At 42.9% G+C, this 12,860-nt stretch overlaps 1 protein-coding gene and 1 long non-coding RNA gene across 2 annotated transcripts in view; one reads left to right on the top strand and one right to left on the bottom strand.

Moving 5' to 3' along the window:
- PAPPA (pappalysin 1) overlaps positions 1–12,860 on the bottom strand; it is a 246,402-nt gene that overhangs the window by 82,252 nt on the left and 151,290 nt on the right.
- Positions 1–12,860, top strand: part of LOC116475589 (uncharacterized) — an 85,442-nt gene that overhangs the window by 52,823 nt on the left and 19,759 nt on the right. The gene's annotated exons all lie outside the window — the stretch shown is intronic.

The following is a 12,860-nucleotide window of genomic DNA, read 5'->3' as shown; positions in this document are numbered from 1 at the left end:
CAAATGATGTCAACAGCGGAGGCGTGAAGGATAAGTTTGAGATGCTGAATATTGCTGTGAACACAGTTCTGAGCACGTTATTTAAAAAAATACATTGCTAACTTTCTGTAATTTAAACTTTATTTTTGCATTTGTGCTGAAAGAAATTAATGAAATGTCATGAATTCTAGATCAGAATATAAAACCAGTGTAGACTCTGGATCAGATCAAGAGAGCACTGTTAACTTCAGTCAGGATAAACACTCAAATCTAGACAGGAGCACAGAGCTATTGCCAGCAGTAGAAAATTCTGAGGCATTTCCAGCTCCAGATAAGAATCCTGAAAAATCATGAATTTTATTTCAGAGCCCAGAGGCAATATCAGTTCTAGAGCAGTATGTTGAGCACTGAAACACTTCTACTTTCTGGACCGGACTACGAAAACACCATAATCCTAGAACAGGGCTGGGTAATGCCTTCTGCTCTATAGCCCCAAACCTGAAACTGACTGAGATTTAGACACTGAAGATTAAAAAACAAAAATCTACTTAGCTTTAATCCAAATGCTTTCTCTGCTGGCTCTAGAGTGAAATTCAGAAACACAGCCAACCCTGGAGTAAGGCACTAAAATATGGAAATCTCCATCACTCAGCTCAGAGCTACTAAGACTAAAGGGGGATGTCTTAGGACGCTTCTACACCTCTCCTTGTCCTTTGATTTTAAATCAAAGCCGCTGGGCATTCATGGGTTAATCAGGAAAGCGATGATCACATCCAAGTTCGGTGCCTGGTCACCGAAACCCTTGGTTACGAATAGTTGAACAGTGGTTAATGGCAGTCTTGACCACATTAGCCTATTCAAGAAAGGTCAGAGGAGTGATTTTTTACTTAAAAACATCTGTCTTGAAAGAACAAGACTTTCTCAAGTTCATAAAACTAGAAGTTTCCAGGTTGTTGTTTTTGTTTCCTCCCCTCTTCCCCCTTTCTCCTGTTATCCAGCTTTCCAAATTAAGATCTGTGTGTTCCAGATTGTGTTGAAAATGAAGTACAAGTCACATTACCTGCAGGGAACCCCACTAGATGCCAAGATGATCATGCAGAGTGCATTGTCTCTGAGTCCTGCTTCTCACTGCAGACCTCAGGGTCCTCCCATCCCCTCCTATAGCCTCAATGAGTAAGGGCTGGGAATCACTACATGATTCGCTCTCTTCTTTTTGCTTTTGAAGAGGAGGCAGTACTCTTGTCTAGGTTGCCTCGAGCTTGATTTTTCCTAGGAAGAGTCTCCAAAGGATGCAATGCAGTGATGTATGCAAGGAACAGGTGGACAGCAGTCACTTATGTTTTTAACAGCATCCTGCAGACCTTCTAACTCAAACAAGAACTCCCATTTTTAAAGACAAAAGTGGCATTTCTCCCCGGCCTGCCCCTCCAGGCTTCAGAGGTAGAAACAGTGACTGTAATGTACAAATTGGGGAGCTTTGTCCACCACGGGTGCAATGGACACTGTTGACTTATGTGTCCACCACTCTATCAGCAGAGTTCTCTGAGAAACAAGAACCTTCCAGAGTGATGCTTTTCCCTAGTGGCAGCCTTGGCCAGGGCAACAGACATCTGCACAAATGCAGGGTGTTGAAGCAGCTGTTCTGAGATGCAGTGCCTGGGAATCTGGGATCCACAATGTGAACTTCTCAACAACCCCTGCACCTGCCACTTCCCTGAATCTTCCACTAAGCACCAGAAGACACATGCATTTTAAATCAAAGGAATGTGAGTTGGAATTTCAGCTTCTGCCATTCACTGACAACATGGCCTTGAACCCTTCATAAACTCTAATATCTTCCACTGCAGAATGAGATGATGGTACCTATGTTGTAGGGTTGTGAGGATTCAAAGAGCTCTTGCACATGCAAATATTTAGATACACCCTACTCACTAAAAATAAAAAATTGACATTTTCCTCCTTCATCACTTGCTGCTTCTTTCTTCCTGGCTGTAGAGGGACATGGTTCTGGGTTCAAATTCTAGACTTCCCTGTTCTACCACTGGGCTACCTGTAGATCTTGGGTAAGTGACCTAACCTTTGTGAGTCTTAATTTACACCTCTGTAAATCAGTGAAAATTACAGTACTTACCTCATAGGGTGGTTGACAGGTTTAAATGTACAAAAAACAGTGTAGAGTTCTCTACATAATGTAATCACTCTGACAGCCAAGCCATTCCCATTACTCTACTCATCATTATCAATTTCTGTGATTACTATTATATTATGGTTTTTACTGGTATTTGTTGTTATTGTGTAGTCCTTCCTTTTTCTCTGTCTCTTAATTCTATATTCCTTCTTTCCTTTTACCTCCACCTCTTCTTCCGCCCTTCTTTCTTCCTCTTACTCCTTCACACCCTCCTGTGCTGGGCCTTGTATTGGGAGATCTCTCTGAAGGTGAATCACATTCTCAAGTCAGAAAGGAAGACCCTTAGATTTCCATCCATCTCTGTAGGAAGCCAATCACAGGAAAATTGCTTAGACCCCAATCTTTCCTGCAATAACAAGAAGCAAAGCGTAGAGCTTCCCTTCTGGGGCTCAGCCTCCAGAAGCTGTTTCCTACTTTTTGCCCAAAGCTGTTAGCAGAGGAAAAAAAAAAAAAAACCCATTTATTTATCAGTATTTATCATGAAACTCTATATGCCATGCCCTGTTCTTGATGCTGGAACACACAGCAGTAAGCACACAAAAACAGTTACCAAACAACCCTTCTCATTGTGCAGTGAACATTCCGGGGGTGAGGATGGATTATGGAGGCACAGAGTAGCAGAAAGAACATGAGGTCTGGGTTCAGGATGGGTTTTCAGGACCTCTTCCTCCCCCAATTCACACAGTAGCACTTATCTCCTTTGTAATGTGAAGGGATGAACCAGGGGATTTCAGAAGGCCCTGCCTGCTTTGATCACCTACGGTATTAACAGTAGGCTGTAACCTGGAAACATAAGGGAATCACTTGTAGACACTGATTTATAAATTTAATCCAATCATAAAAGAGGTTACACCCAGCAGCTATTGTTCCCAACAACATCATTTAATGAGTCCATTTTCTGAGTATTGTCCACACAGCAGGCCCTGTGCTGGGCACAGGAAATACCTAAAGGCATAAGATGAGAGCCAAATCCTTAGCTGCTAACTGGTCATTTGGTATGAAAAGCTGTGGACACAAGCAATGCACACTGAAAGTCAGCTTGTGCTCAAGCCTGTCTGATAATTCTAGAATTATTCTGTACATAGAAGAGGGAGGCTGCTCATGGGCTGAGGTTGTCAGGGGAGGGATATGGAAGAGGAGCCACTTGAGCTAAACTTTGTAGGATAATTAAGCCCTAAAAAGGTCGAGGAGCAAATGACGGTGTTTCCAGGCAGGAGAAAAGGAAACCCCAAGACATATCTGGAAATTGCAAGTTCGTCCATACTGCCTGGAACGTGCCCCTTAGGCAATAGGCTGTAAAGCAAAGGTAGAGATTGTGCGTGGCCTTGTCTGCTAAGACTTTTGGAGTTTATAGGCCATGGGGAACAAAATAGAAAGCTTCACAAGTGAGAAATCACAGGTGAGAACAATATTTCTTGTGAATTATGGAGAATATGCTCCAAAAGAAAAAGTCCTCCAGTGAGAATTTATGCAGACTTAAAAAATTTAAGACATTGAATTACAAAAAGATGAGAAAGTCATATCTCACTCCGGGAAAGAGAAATGTCATTTAAAAAATCTTTGGAGAGACCGAGTGTGGTGGCTCACACCTGTAATCCCAGCACTTTGGGAGGCCGAGGCGGGTGGATCACGAGATCAGGGGATCGAGACCATCCTGGCCAACGTAGTGAAACCCTGTCTCTACTAAAAATACAAAAATTAGTTGGATGTGGTGGTGTGTGCCTGTAGTCCCAGCTACTTGGGAGGTTGAGGCAGGACACTTGAAAAACCTGGGAGGTGGAGGTTGCAGTGAGCTGAGATTGCACCACTATACCCCAGCCTGGTGAAAGAGCAAGACTCCATCTCAAAAAAAAAAAAAAAAAAAAAGATTTGATGCAATGACAGAACTGAATGTATTTAGGTAGTACTTACTCTATTCCAAGCACTGTCCTAAGTGCTTTAACTGTGCTATCCCATGGAATTCTCACCATCTCCCCTTAATTATTTAATTTTACAGATGAGAGGACTAAGGCACAGAGAGGCTAATTAATTTGCTCGAGATCTCAATGCAAGTAGCAGCCCTGGCATGTGAAGTACTCTAGACCTGCTCTGTCCAGTAGGGGAGCCCAATGCCCACATAATAGGCTATTTAAATTTAATGAATTAAAATTAAACCAATTAGTTCCTCAGATTCGTGAACCACATTCCTAGGGTTTAATATCATAGGTGGCTAGAGGCTACTGAACAGGACATTCATATGTAGAACATTTTCATCATCATGGAAGGTTCTATTGGACAGATAGTCTGGAGCCTGGCCTGTGAACACTGATACAATTTTGCTCTCTCTGAAACATAAACCCCTGAACGTAGCTCCCTGGTGCATGTCAGTTTATCTCCTCCTTCCCATTGCTTTACATTGATATTCTCTTCCTGGAGCCCTTGCCACCAGTCAGTTGCACTGCAGACATGGGCATTACCCAGGTGGCATCTGCATCTCTGAAAGCAGTATCTCGCCAGTAGACCAGATCTCTCCCAAACCTGTGACTTCCCCAGGGGCCACTCTTCCAGGAAGGAGGGAAATGTAGACATCACCGAAGTGGCCCCTTCCATCAGCTGCACATATGAGTCATGTTCGGAAAAGGATTCTGGGGTGGGCAGCAGCCCCAGGGACAACTTTCTTGGACTGCCCTTTCACAAGGAACCTCTCAGCAGGGACATCTCTCATGGCCTCTCTGGGCCGATTTCTCCCTGGAAAACAAACATGTACAAACGTACCCAGGGTATCCTGGTGCTTGGATCTGGCTGAAGAATTAATCAGGGTTTAAGAAAATCATGGTTGGAGTTTCTTTCTTTTTTTTTTTTTTTCTTTTTGAGACTGAGTCTCACTCTGTCACCTAGGCTGGAGTGCAGTGGCGCGATCTCCGCTCGCTGCAAGCTCCGCCTCCTGGGTTCCCACCATTCTTCTGCCTCAGCCTCCTGAGTAGCTGGGACTACAGGTGCCCGCCACCACACCCAGCTAATTTTTTGTGTTTTTAGTACAGATGAGGTTTTACCGTGTTAGCCAGGATGGTCTCCATCTCCTGACCTCATGATCTGCCCGCCTCCGCCTCCCAAAGTGCTGGGATTACAGGCGTGAGCCACCCCACCTGGCCTGGTTGGAGTTTCTTAAGAGGAGGCAGAAGGCCCTTTCTGGTCTCATTCTACAGGTAACATACCCAGTCTAATTTATCAAAGTAAGGATGGGAAGGAATAGAGAGTGGGGAGGAACAGAGAGTAGGGACGAGGGGACTTGAAAGACAAACAGAAACAAATGAACACACACAGAAATAAAAACAAAATCTTGTGCACAGCCAAACTCTAACTCCCCTCGAAACCCCATCCTTTGGGCCTGGCTTGAGAAAGTTTACTTTCAGACTTAGAGAAATGAGTATGTGGTTTTAGGGACAAAATTCAATACCGCCAAAGCAGCAGGCTCAGCAAGCTGAACTGGCTATTGCTTCCTCAGTGTATTACAGCCCAGGAGAGTGAACGCTGTTTACATTTTTTACATGTTTCTTGGGTACAGAACATGAAACTAAATTACACAGCAAAGGCCATGCTGGCTGAATGCCAGTGACCCCACTTAAAACAAAACAATAACAAAAAAAAAAAAAAGAAAGAAAGAAAAAAGAAAATGAAAGACAAGAACAGAGAAGGGTTTTAAGGGAGCCAGAACAAATGACAGGGATAAAAGAAAGGTTTCTGGTCCTGAAGCTAAAGAGGATGTGGAGAATGAAGGCGATAAGATAGGGGTAGGCCAGGTTTGGAAGACAAAGGAAGACAGAGGCCAAGGAATCTTCCTAGATGGGCCATGGAAGGGGTTGGCAGGGTTTTGTCTAGTCTACATGGAGAACCAATAGAAGCAGCCCCAAACCACAAAGGCTTGCTTATTCTTGGGCTTCAAGTCAAGAGTCAAGTGTCAACTGAAAAATGAAGACTCGCTATTCAAACCAGGATCTCACTGTTCCATGTGGCACCTTTCCTGATCAATCAATACGTGTTGTTTTATTCCTACAAATGCCAAGCCCATCCCTTCATTGCTTTCCTCTCTTACACATTTTCATTCCTTCTCCAGATTCAATTTGCTCAGTGATAACGTGGTTTAGTAGGGATGTGAACTGACAAGAATTAGATGCCTCGCAAGATGTAGCCATGTATTGTACACTTTATATATGTTAGCTCATTGGATCCTCATACCATCTCACAGAATGACAGCAGGATCATGTGAAGATGACAATTGAGGCTCAGAAAACTGAAGTCATTTGCCAGGCATCAGACAGCTGGTAACAAACAGTACCCAAGTCAGGTCTTTCTGGCTTTAAAGCTTATGCTTCCTCTGTGAAACAATATGGCTACACTACAATGTTTTTTAAAGCTTCCCCCAAATGCCCAAGTGGAAAGAAAAATTACTTTCTAGATAACCTGTCACTTTATTCAGGTTCACTCTTCCTCCTCAAAGGTTAACCTCTAAGGTTAACTCCATTTGTCCACATATCACAGCACTTTGCAAGCTTTGTCTTTTCTTATCAAAAGAAGCTATTTTGGTGTCTTCCTTCCTCCATGGCACATAACTTACTGCCTGAGAGCAGTGGTTGCTTTGCTCAACCTCATGTTGAAAATGATGCTTTGGACACAGAAGATTCACAAGATTCTGTTGATTTTGAATCCAAATACCAGAATCATTTTATAACGGATGGGATTGAGAGGTTCAGGGAAGTTGTTTAATCAAAATCAAGTCTTAATGAAGTGAAGAGAGAGACCAAGAGACTCTCAAAGTCTCTCTCTGGTTAAATTTCTATGCCCCAAATACTATTCTGTTCGAAAAAAAAAAAAAAAAAAAAAAGTCCACATGTTGTTCCTAATTGGATTTCTCAGTTGCCAAAACTTCACAGGCAGACAGAAGTGTTTCTTTAAAACTTTGTCGGTTGCTACCAGAAGGAAAACTGCATTTCTAGATCAACTGTCTCATCCTTGACAAGCACCTCCCATGGAGACATTATTACTCCTATTTTACAGATGAAAAACTGGAGTGGGGGCAAAGAGAACTGACTTGCTTAAAGTCTCACAGCTAGTAAGTTGTGGACTCTATAACTGAAAATCAGGTTGAAGTGATCCTAGACCTCATTTTTTATAAAGCTCCAGTCACTCAGAGTTTTTCAGTCCGAATCCTAGGGCCAGTCAGAGTGCCTAGATTTTTGTAGATTTGAACAGATATTGAAAGGGTAAATGACCAAAGGATGAATAGAAGAGAGAGCCAGGAGCAGAATCTAATAGATCTCTTTTCTGGGGCCCCATAAGATTCAGTAGATTTAAAGTCTCCCACAGTCCAAGGTTTCCATGAAAGTTTTGGGGGTGGTTATAGTGACCAACTCAGTGGGCTCCTTTCTGAGGCAGGCTCTGATTTTTACTTTCCTGTAGGGATTTTTGGGTGCCCCACACCATGGGACAGGCTGAACTAGACCATGGTACTTTCTGTTCTGTCTCCTTAGATGACTTGCACACGTGCTCTTGAAAAATTATTCAGAAACCACCAGGAGAAAGCAGATCCCTTGGGTATTTGGGAAAACTGCTTGGAATTGTCTCTGAAATTTCAGCATGTTCCCTTTGCCTTTCCTCCTTCCACCACCATTGGCAAAGGCTCTCTCATTTCACTAATGAGAGGAGATGAGTGCTTTGGTGAAGGCCATAGCAGGCAGGGCAGGCAAGGAAGGGACAGAGAGCCCCTTAGAAGTGACTTCAGCATTGGGTATAGAGTACAGGATTTCTTCCTGCCCTTTACAAATAGCACACTCTAATTAGCATTGCGGAATTGCTTATCAATGCAGAATTTCCAAGTGAGGCTGTTTTAATGCAATACCAGTATCCTGGTATAAGAAAAGAAAATGGAAGAAAGAGTGCCATGGGTGGAGTGATTCATCTCCCTGAGACTCAGTTTCTTCATTTCGAGAGAGGAATATTAAGAATTCTCAGCAGGGTTGCTCTGAAATCTATGCAAAATTATACAGGGCCTGGCATGTAAGAAGTGTTCAACAGTTGCCAATGTTCTTCTTTCAATGATCCAACCATGTTAGCCCCCTGCTGAAAAACTCAGAAAAACTCGCCATTGCCCTCAGGATAACGTCAAGTTCCAAGCATTGGCAGGATTTTCCTAACCATGTTTCCTAGCTCATCTCTCTTGACTTCCCCTTCATTTATTATTTACCTTTTTTTTTTGATATACCCCTCGCAGCCCCCATCATGCGATTCTTTCCTCCCTCTCCTGTCCTCCAGCTTATCCTCTTAGTTGAAACTCAGCAATCACTTCTCCCTGTCCTCCTCTCAGTCCGCCTCTCTGAGCACTTCCTACACTGCATCATAAGTGTATGTGGAAAGATTTCTTATCCTTGTATCCATACAATACCCTAGTTGGTATCTAGTCCCTTGCTGTGGAGACAAGGATGAAGAAGACACAGATGAATGGCTTCTCCCCTCCTGCCTCAGACTTGGCAGCCATCAGAAAATATGCACATCTGGCTGGGCGCAGTGGCTCACACCTGTAATCCCAGCACTTTGGGGGGCCAAGGAAGACGGATCACTTAAGGTTAGAAGTTTGAGACCAGCCTGACCAACATGATGAAACCCCATCTCTACTAATAATACAAAAATTAGCCGGGCGTAACAGCATAGGCTTGTAATCCCAGCTACTTGGGAGGCTTAGGCAGGAGGATCACTTGAACCTGGGAGGTGGAGGCTGCAGTGAGCCGAGATTGTGCCACTGCACTTCTGCCTGGAGGACAGAGTGAGACTTTGCCAAAAAAAAAAAAAAAAGAAGAAAAAAGAAAGAAAATATGCACATCTTACAATTCCCTCTCACTGACATTTTAAGGTTTCCTATGTATAGCACATAGCTTGTGACAAAAGTGTAAATTGAGCAAAGTTTCTTCTTCCTATTTGTGCATTTATTTTTTTCTCCCCATATCCCTGCTATAATTAGGCAGACATTCCAAAATTTAAGAAATAATTTTTACATGCAAGGGTTGGCAGTTTACAACACTTACGTGTCTCTCTTATTTCCATACAAACATTTTAGAAAACTCTCTGGAAAGGGCAATGGGCGAAAGAATGGGGGCCAAAAGATGGAGATCTAAGCAGCAGGCAAAAATTGTAGGGCAGTATTTTGGGTATTAGAGAGAGGGAATGCCCACTTTCCCGGTATTCCTTAAATGCATACCACATATTAAAAGATGCAAAAGACACTAGCTCTTCTAGCTTGTTCTCACGTGTCAGTCATTGGAGCAGGCTTGAGCTGCCTGGTCCTGTAGCTGTATTTCTATTATGAACACAGTGGCCTGCATCTTAGTTCTGCCCCTTATAGAGATGAGCTCTGAGGCAAGTTACTCTGCTCTCTGAGCCTTTGTGTCCTAATCTGTAAAGTGAAAACAGTGATTCCTATTTTTGTAGTAGCTTTAGTAGGATTCAGGAAATTTGGTGGAAAGCGTGGAAGAAGTTGATAAATGCTATTTTTATAATTTGTCCAGGATCTTCTGAAAGTGGGCAAAGGACTTTTCTATCTTACACACTGGCTCTCATCCCTACTGGCTGAGTAAGCTGATAGCAGTGTGGTTTCTTTCTCGGGGAAACTCCCTCTAGATCTTACACTCTCACTCTTGGGTCTTTGGCTACTATTTCTAGTTGAAAACACCCTTCTGATGATATGGTAAGCTTTATGAAGGCAGAAAAAGAACCAGTACTTCTTTGAAGCTTCTCAAAGTGCCTGCTGCAGTTCTGAGTATGCAGCAAACATTTGCTGACGCAACTATGTTTAATTCAACAAAATGTTGACTGAGCTTCTGTTCTGTGTGGGTCCCTAGAGCCAGCTTTGGGGGGAGTGCAAAGAAGGAAACCTGACATGAACAAGACAGGGAATTAACATTTGAACTACCCATCAAGTTAACAAACCAAGCACAGAGTGTTTTCTCTGCATCCTTCATTTCTACCAGGTAGATACCATTCATCTTAATTTCTACCAGGTAGATGTTATCATTCTCATTTTCTACAGGACACTAAGATTCCCAGAAGAGTAACTTACTCAAGGTTTCCATGTCAGAATGGAATTTAAGAGAGCAGAGCCAGATCTGCATGATTTCTACTTCACCTCATTAACAGCCATGCTCTCTCTCTCTCACATTCCTCAGTGCAGGACTCAAATATATTTCTGTTCAATCAAGTGAATAAATAATGTATAAATTGTTATATTACAAGGTATAGTATGGTTTGTATTTTATTTTTATATTTCTTGAGATGGAGTTTCCCTCTCATCACCTAGGCTGGAATGCAATGGCACTGTCTCGGCTCACTGCAACCTCCACCTCCTGGGTTCAAGCGATTCTCCTGCCTCAGCCTCCCAAGTAGCTGGGATTACAGGTGCATGCCACCACAACCGACTAAATTTTGTATTTTTAGTAGAGACGGGGTTTCACCATGTTGGTCAGGCTGGCCTCGAACTCCTGACCTCAGGTGATCCCCCCGCCTCAGCCTCCCAAAGCGCTGGGATTACAGGCGTGAGCCACCGTGCCCAGCCTGGTTTGTATTCTAGTAGAGGCATGAAGTATTATGGATGGGCCAAGGAATAATAATAGCAACTCAAAATGAAGCGGCCAAGGACTAATATACCCAATCGTGGGTTAATGGGACATAAAGTCAGAGAATCAATTACAAAGAAAAGAGGCATACCTAGGTCTCACCTGCCTTCTAGTGCAGGAATCTTCTGTTCAGTCAGCTACCCAGACTGAATGCCTTATGATGGGGAACTTCTTATATCACAAGGCACTCCATCCCACTGTGGATAGTTCTCATTCTTTGAAAAGTTTTCTTTACTTTGGCCCTCAAACTACTGCCCTCGAAATGCTTAGTCTAAGTTTTACCCTCAAAGGACTAACGAAATAAATTGGTTGGTTGACTGAAGGTCTGTAATCCCTTAGGAGAGCACTGTAAATTCCAGATAGTCTTAGTATTTCCATTTCCTCCTCAGGCCACTGCAAAGGAGGGAGGTGCCTGTTTGGATAGGAGGAAACAGACTTTGGTAGAAATGCTGGGGGTCGGGGTAAAAGGAAGGAATATCAACATCTCATTTTGGCATCCTTTTGTGTAAAGCATTAGAGAAATGTGAAACATGGAGACAAAATAGGAACAATACAAGATCTTTGCAAGCACTTAAACCAAACCAGGTTCTGAGGTTCCCAGAAGAGAGATAACTTGATTTTTTTGGTTAATTTGCATTTTCTTCTGTCTCAGGAACTTCTTGATTCCAGCTGGGCCAGGAAGGTGCATGGCCAAAATATCCAAAGAATGTCTCCTATTATAGGATGTTCAACCCAATTTGCACAACCAGGAAGTTTTGATACTTCTGATAAGGTTTGGATATGAGACTCAATGTTCAGGGTTAGCTTTGCCCTAACCAAATTTGGCAATCATGTTTGAAAAGAATGAACGAGAAACACTGGAAACCATTAGATATGGCAGGCTTTTACAATATCAAAACTGAAGTTTTAATCAATATTCTCAAGCCATATAGCACAATGCATGTTGTTTCTTTGCAGTAGTCATAGAGATCCTGCAGACTTATTGTGATAAGAATGTGCCTTTGATAGAATTCTCACTCCTAACTCTTGTACAGTGACTAGGTCAGAGGCTAGGTATTTTAGTTCTTTGGTTTCTTCCACAGGCTCTAGCACAGAACTAGGCACATAACTCCAATAAACATCTGCACGTTTATCATTTTTATTGCATCAGGGAAAGACAGAAAGTGAGACCAAACTGAATTGTAAAGAGGAAACGGGAATGACTAGGTTATTTCATCATTCCCTAAGTTAATGGAGTGTCCTAGGGAACCCCAGGGCATCATGGAACAGGGCCACCTTGTCAGGGAATGGAAACAGCCTGAATTTGAAGGTATGGGCAGTGACTATAAGTTTGCTCAAGGAGAACTGAAGTACCTCATGAGATCTGCAGAGTGATACTCAATGTTGAGATCTATCCATCTAGGAGTCTTTCTGCTTGTTTTGCAGTGAAGTTTTCCAGGAATCCAGCCACTTCCAACTTTTGAATGTGACTGCATGTTCCCAAGGGCCCACTGTCATTCATCTGCCATGAGATTCTTCTAATCCTAGATTCTTCCCTTATGGACTATGTAACTTATAGTGAAGCCACTGTGTTCCTCAGTTTCTCCAAGGTAGACAACAATTCCTACCTTGAAGAATGACAAGGGGATTGGCTGTAATGTGCATACACGTGTCCAGTGCCTGGTGGACCTTGACAACTACTATTTCCTTCCTGCTGTTCTCTTCTGTCTGCTTTGGTACTCCCATGCTCCTACAGAGCCTTTTCATGTGTAAATTTGTGTATGTATGTCTGTGTGTGTATGTGTATGTGTGTGTGTGAGAGAGAGAGAGACAGAGAGAGAGAGAGAGAGAGAGAGAGAAGAGGGAGAGTATGAGCATCTGGGGGGAAAGTGAGAAGCACATGATACAATTCCCATCTTCTACCTAAGCCCAACTTCTAAGAGCCTCCCAGCTCCTCCTCTCAAGCTATCAACATCTTCACTGGAAACCCTGACAGGGTGAAAATTAACAACCAATCTCTTCTAATCACTGTACAAGGTAATGAAGGGCACAATTATACTTCCTCCCCATTCTCT

This window comes from Hylobates moloch, unplaced genomic scaffold, assembly GCF_009828535.3.
Source record: "Hylobates moloch isolate HMO894 unplaced genomic scaffold, HMol_V3 SCAFFOLD_10, whole genome shotgun sequence".
In the NCBI taxonomy this organism is placed as follows: Eukaryota; Metazoa; Chordata; class Mammalia; order Primates; family Hylobatidae; genus Hylobates; species Hylobates moloch.
Note: the sequence above shows the minus strand (reverse complement) of the source record. Positions and strands in the feature narration are given on the sequence as shown.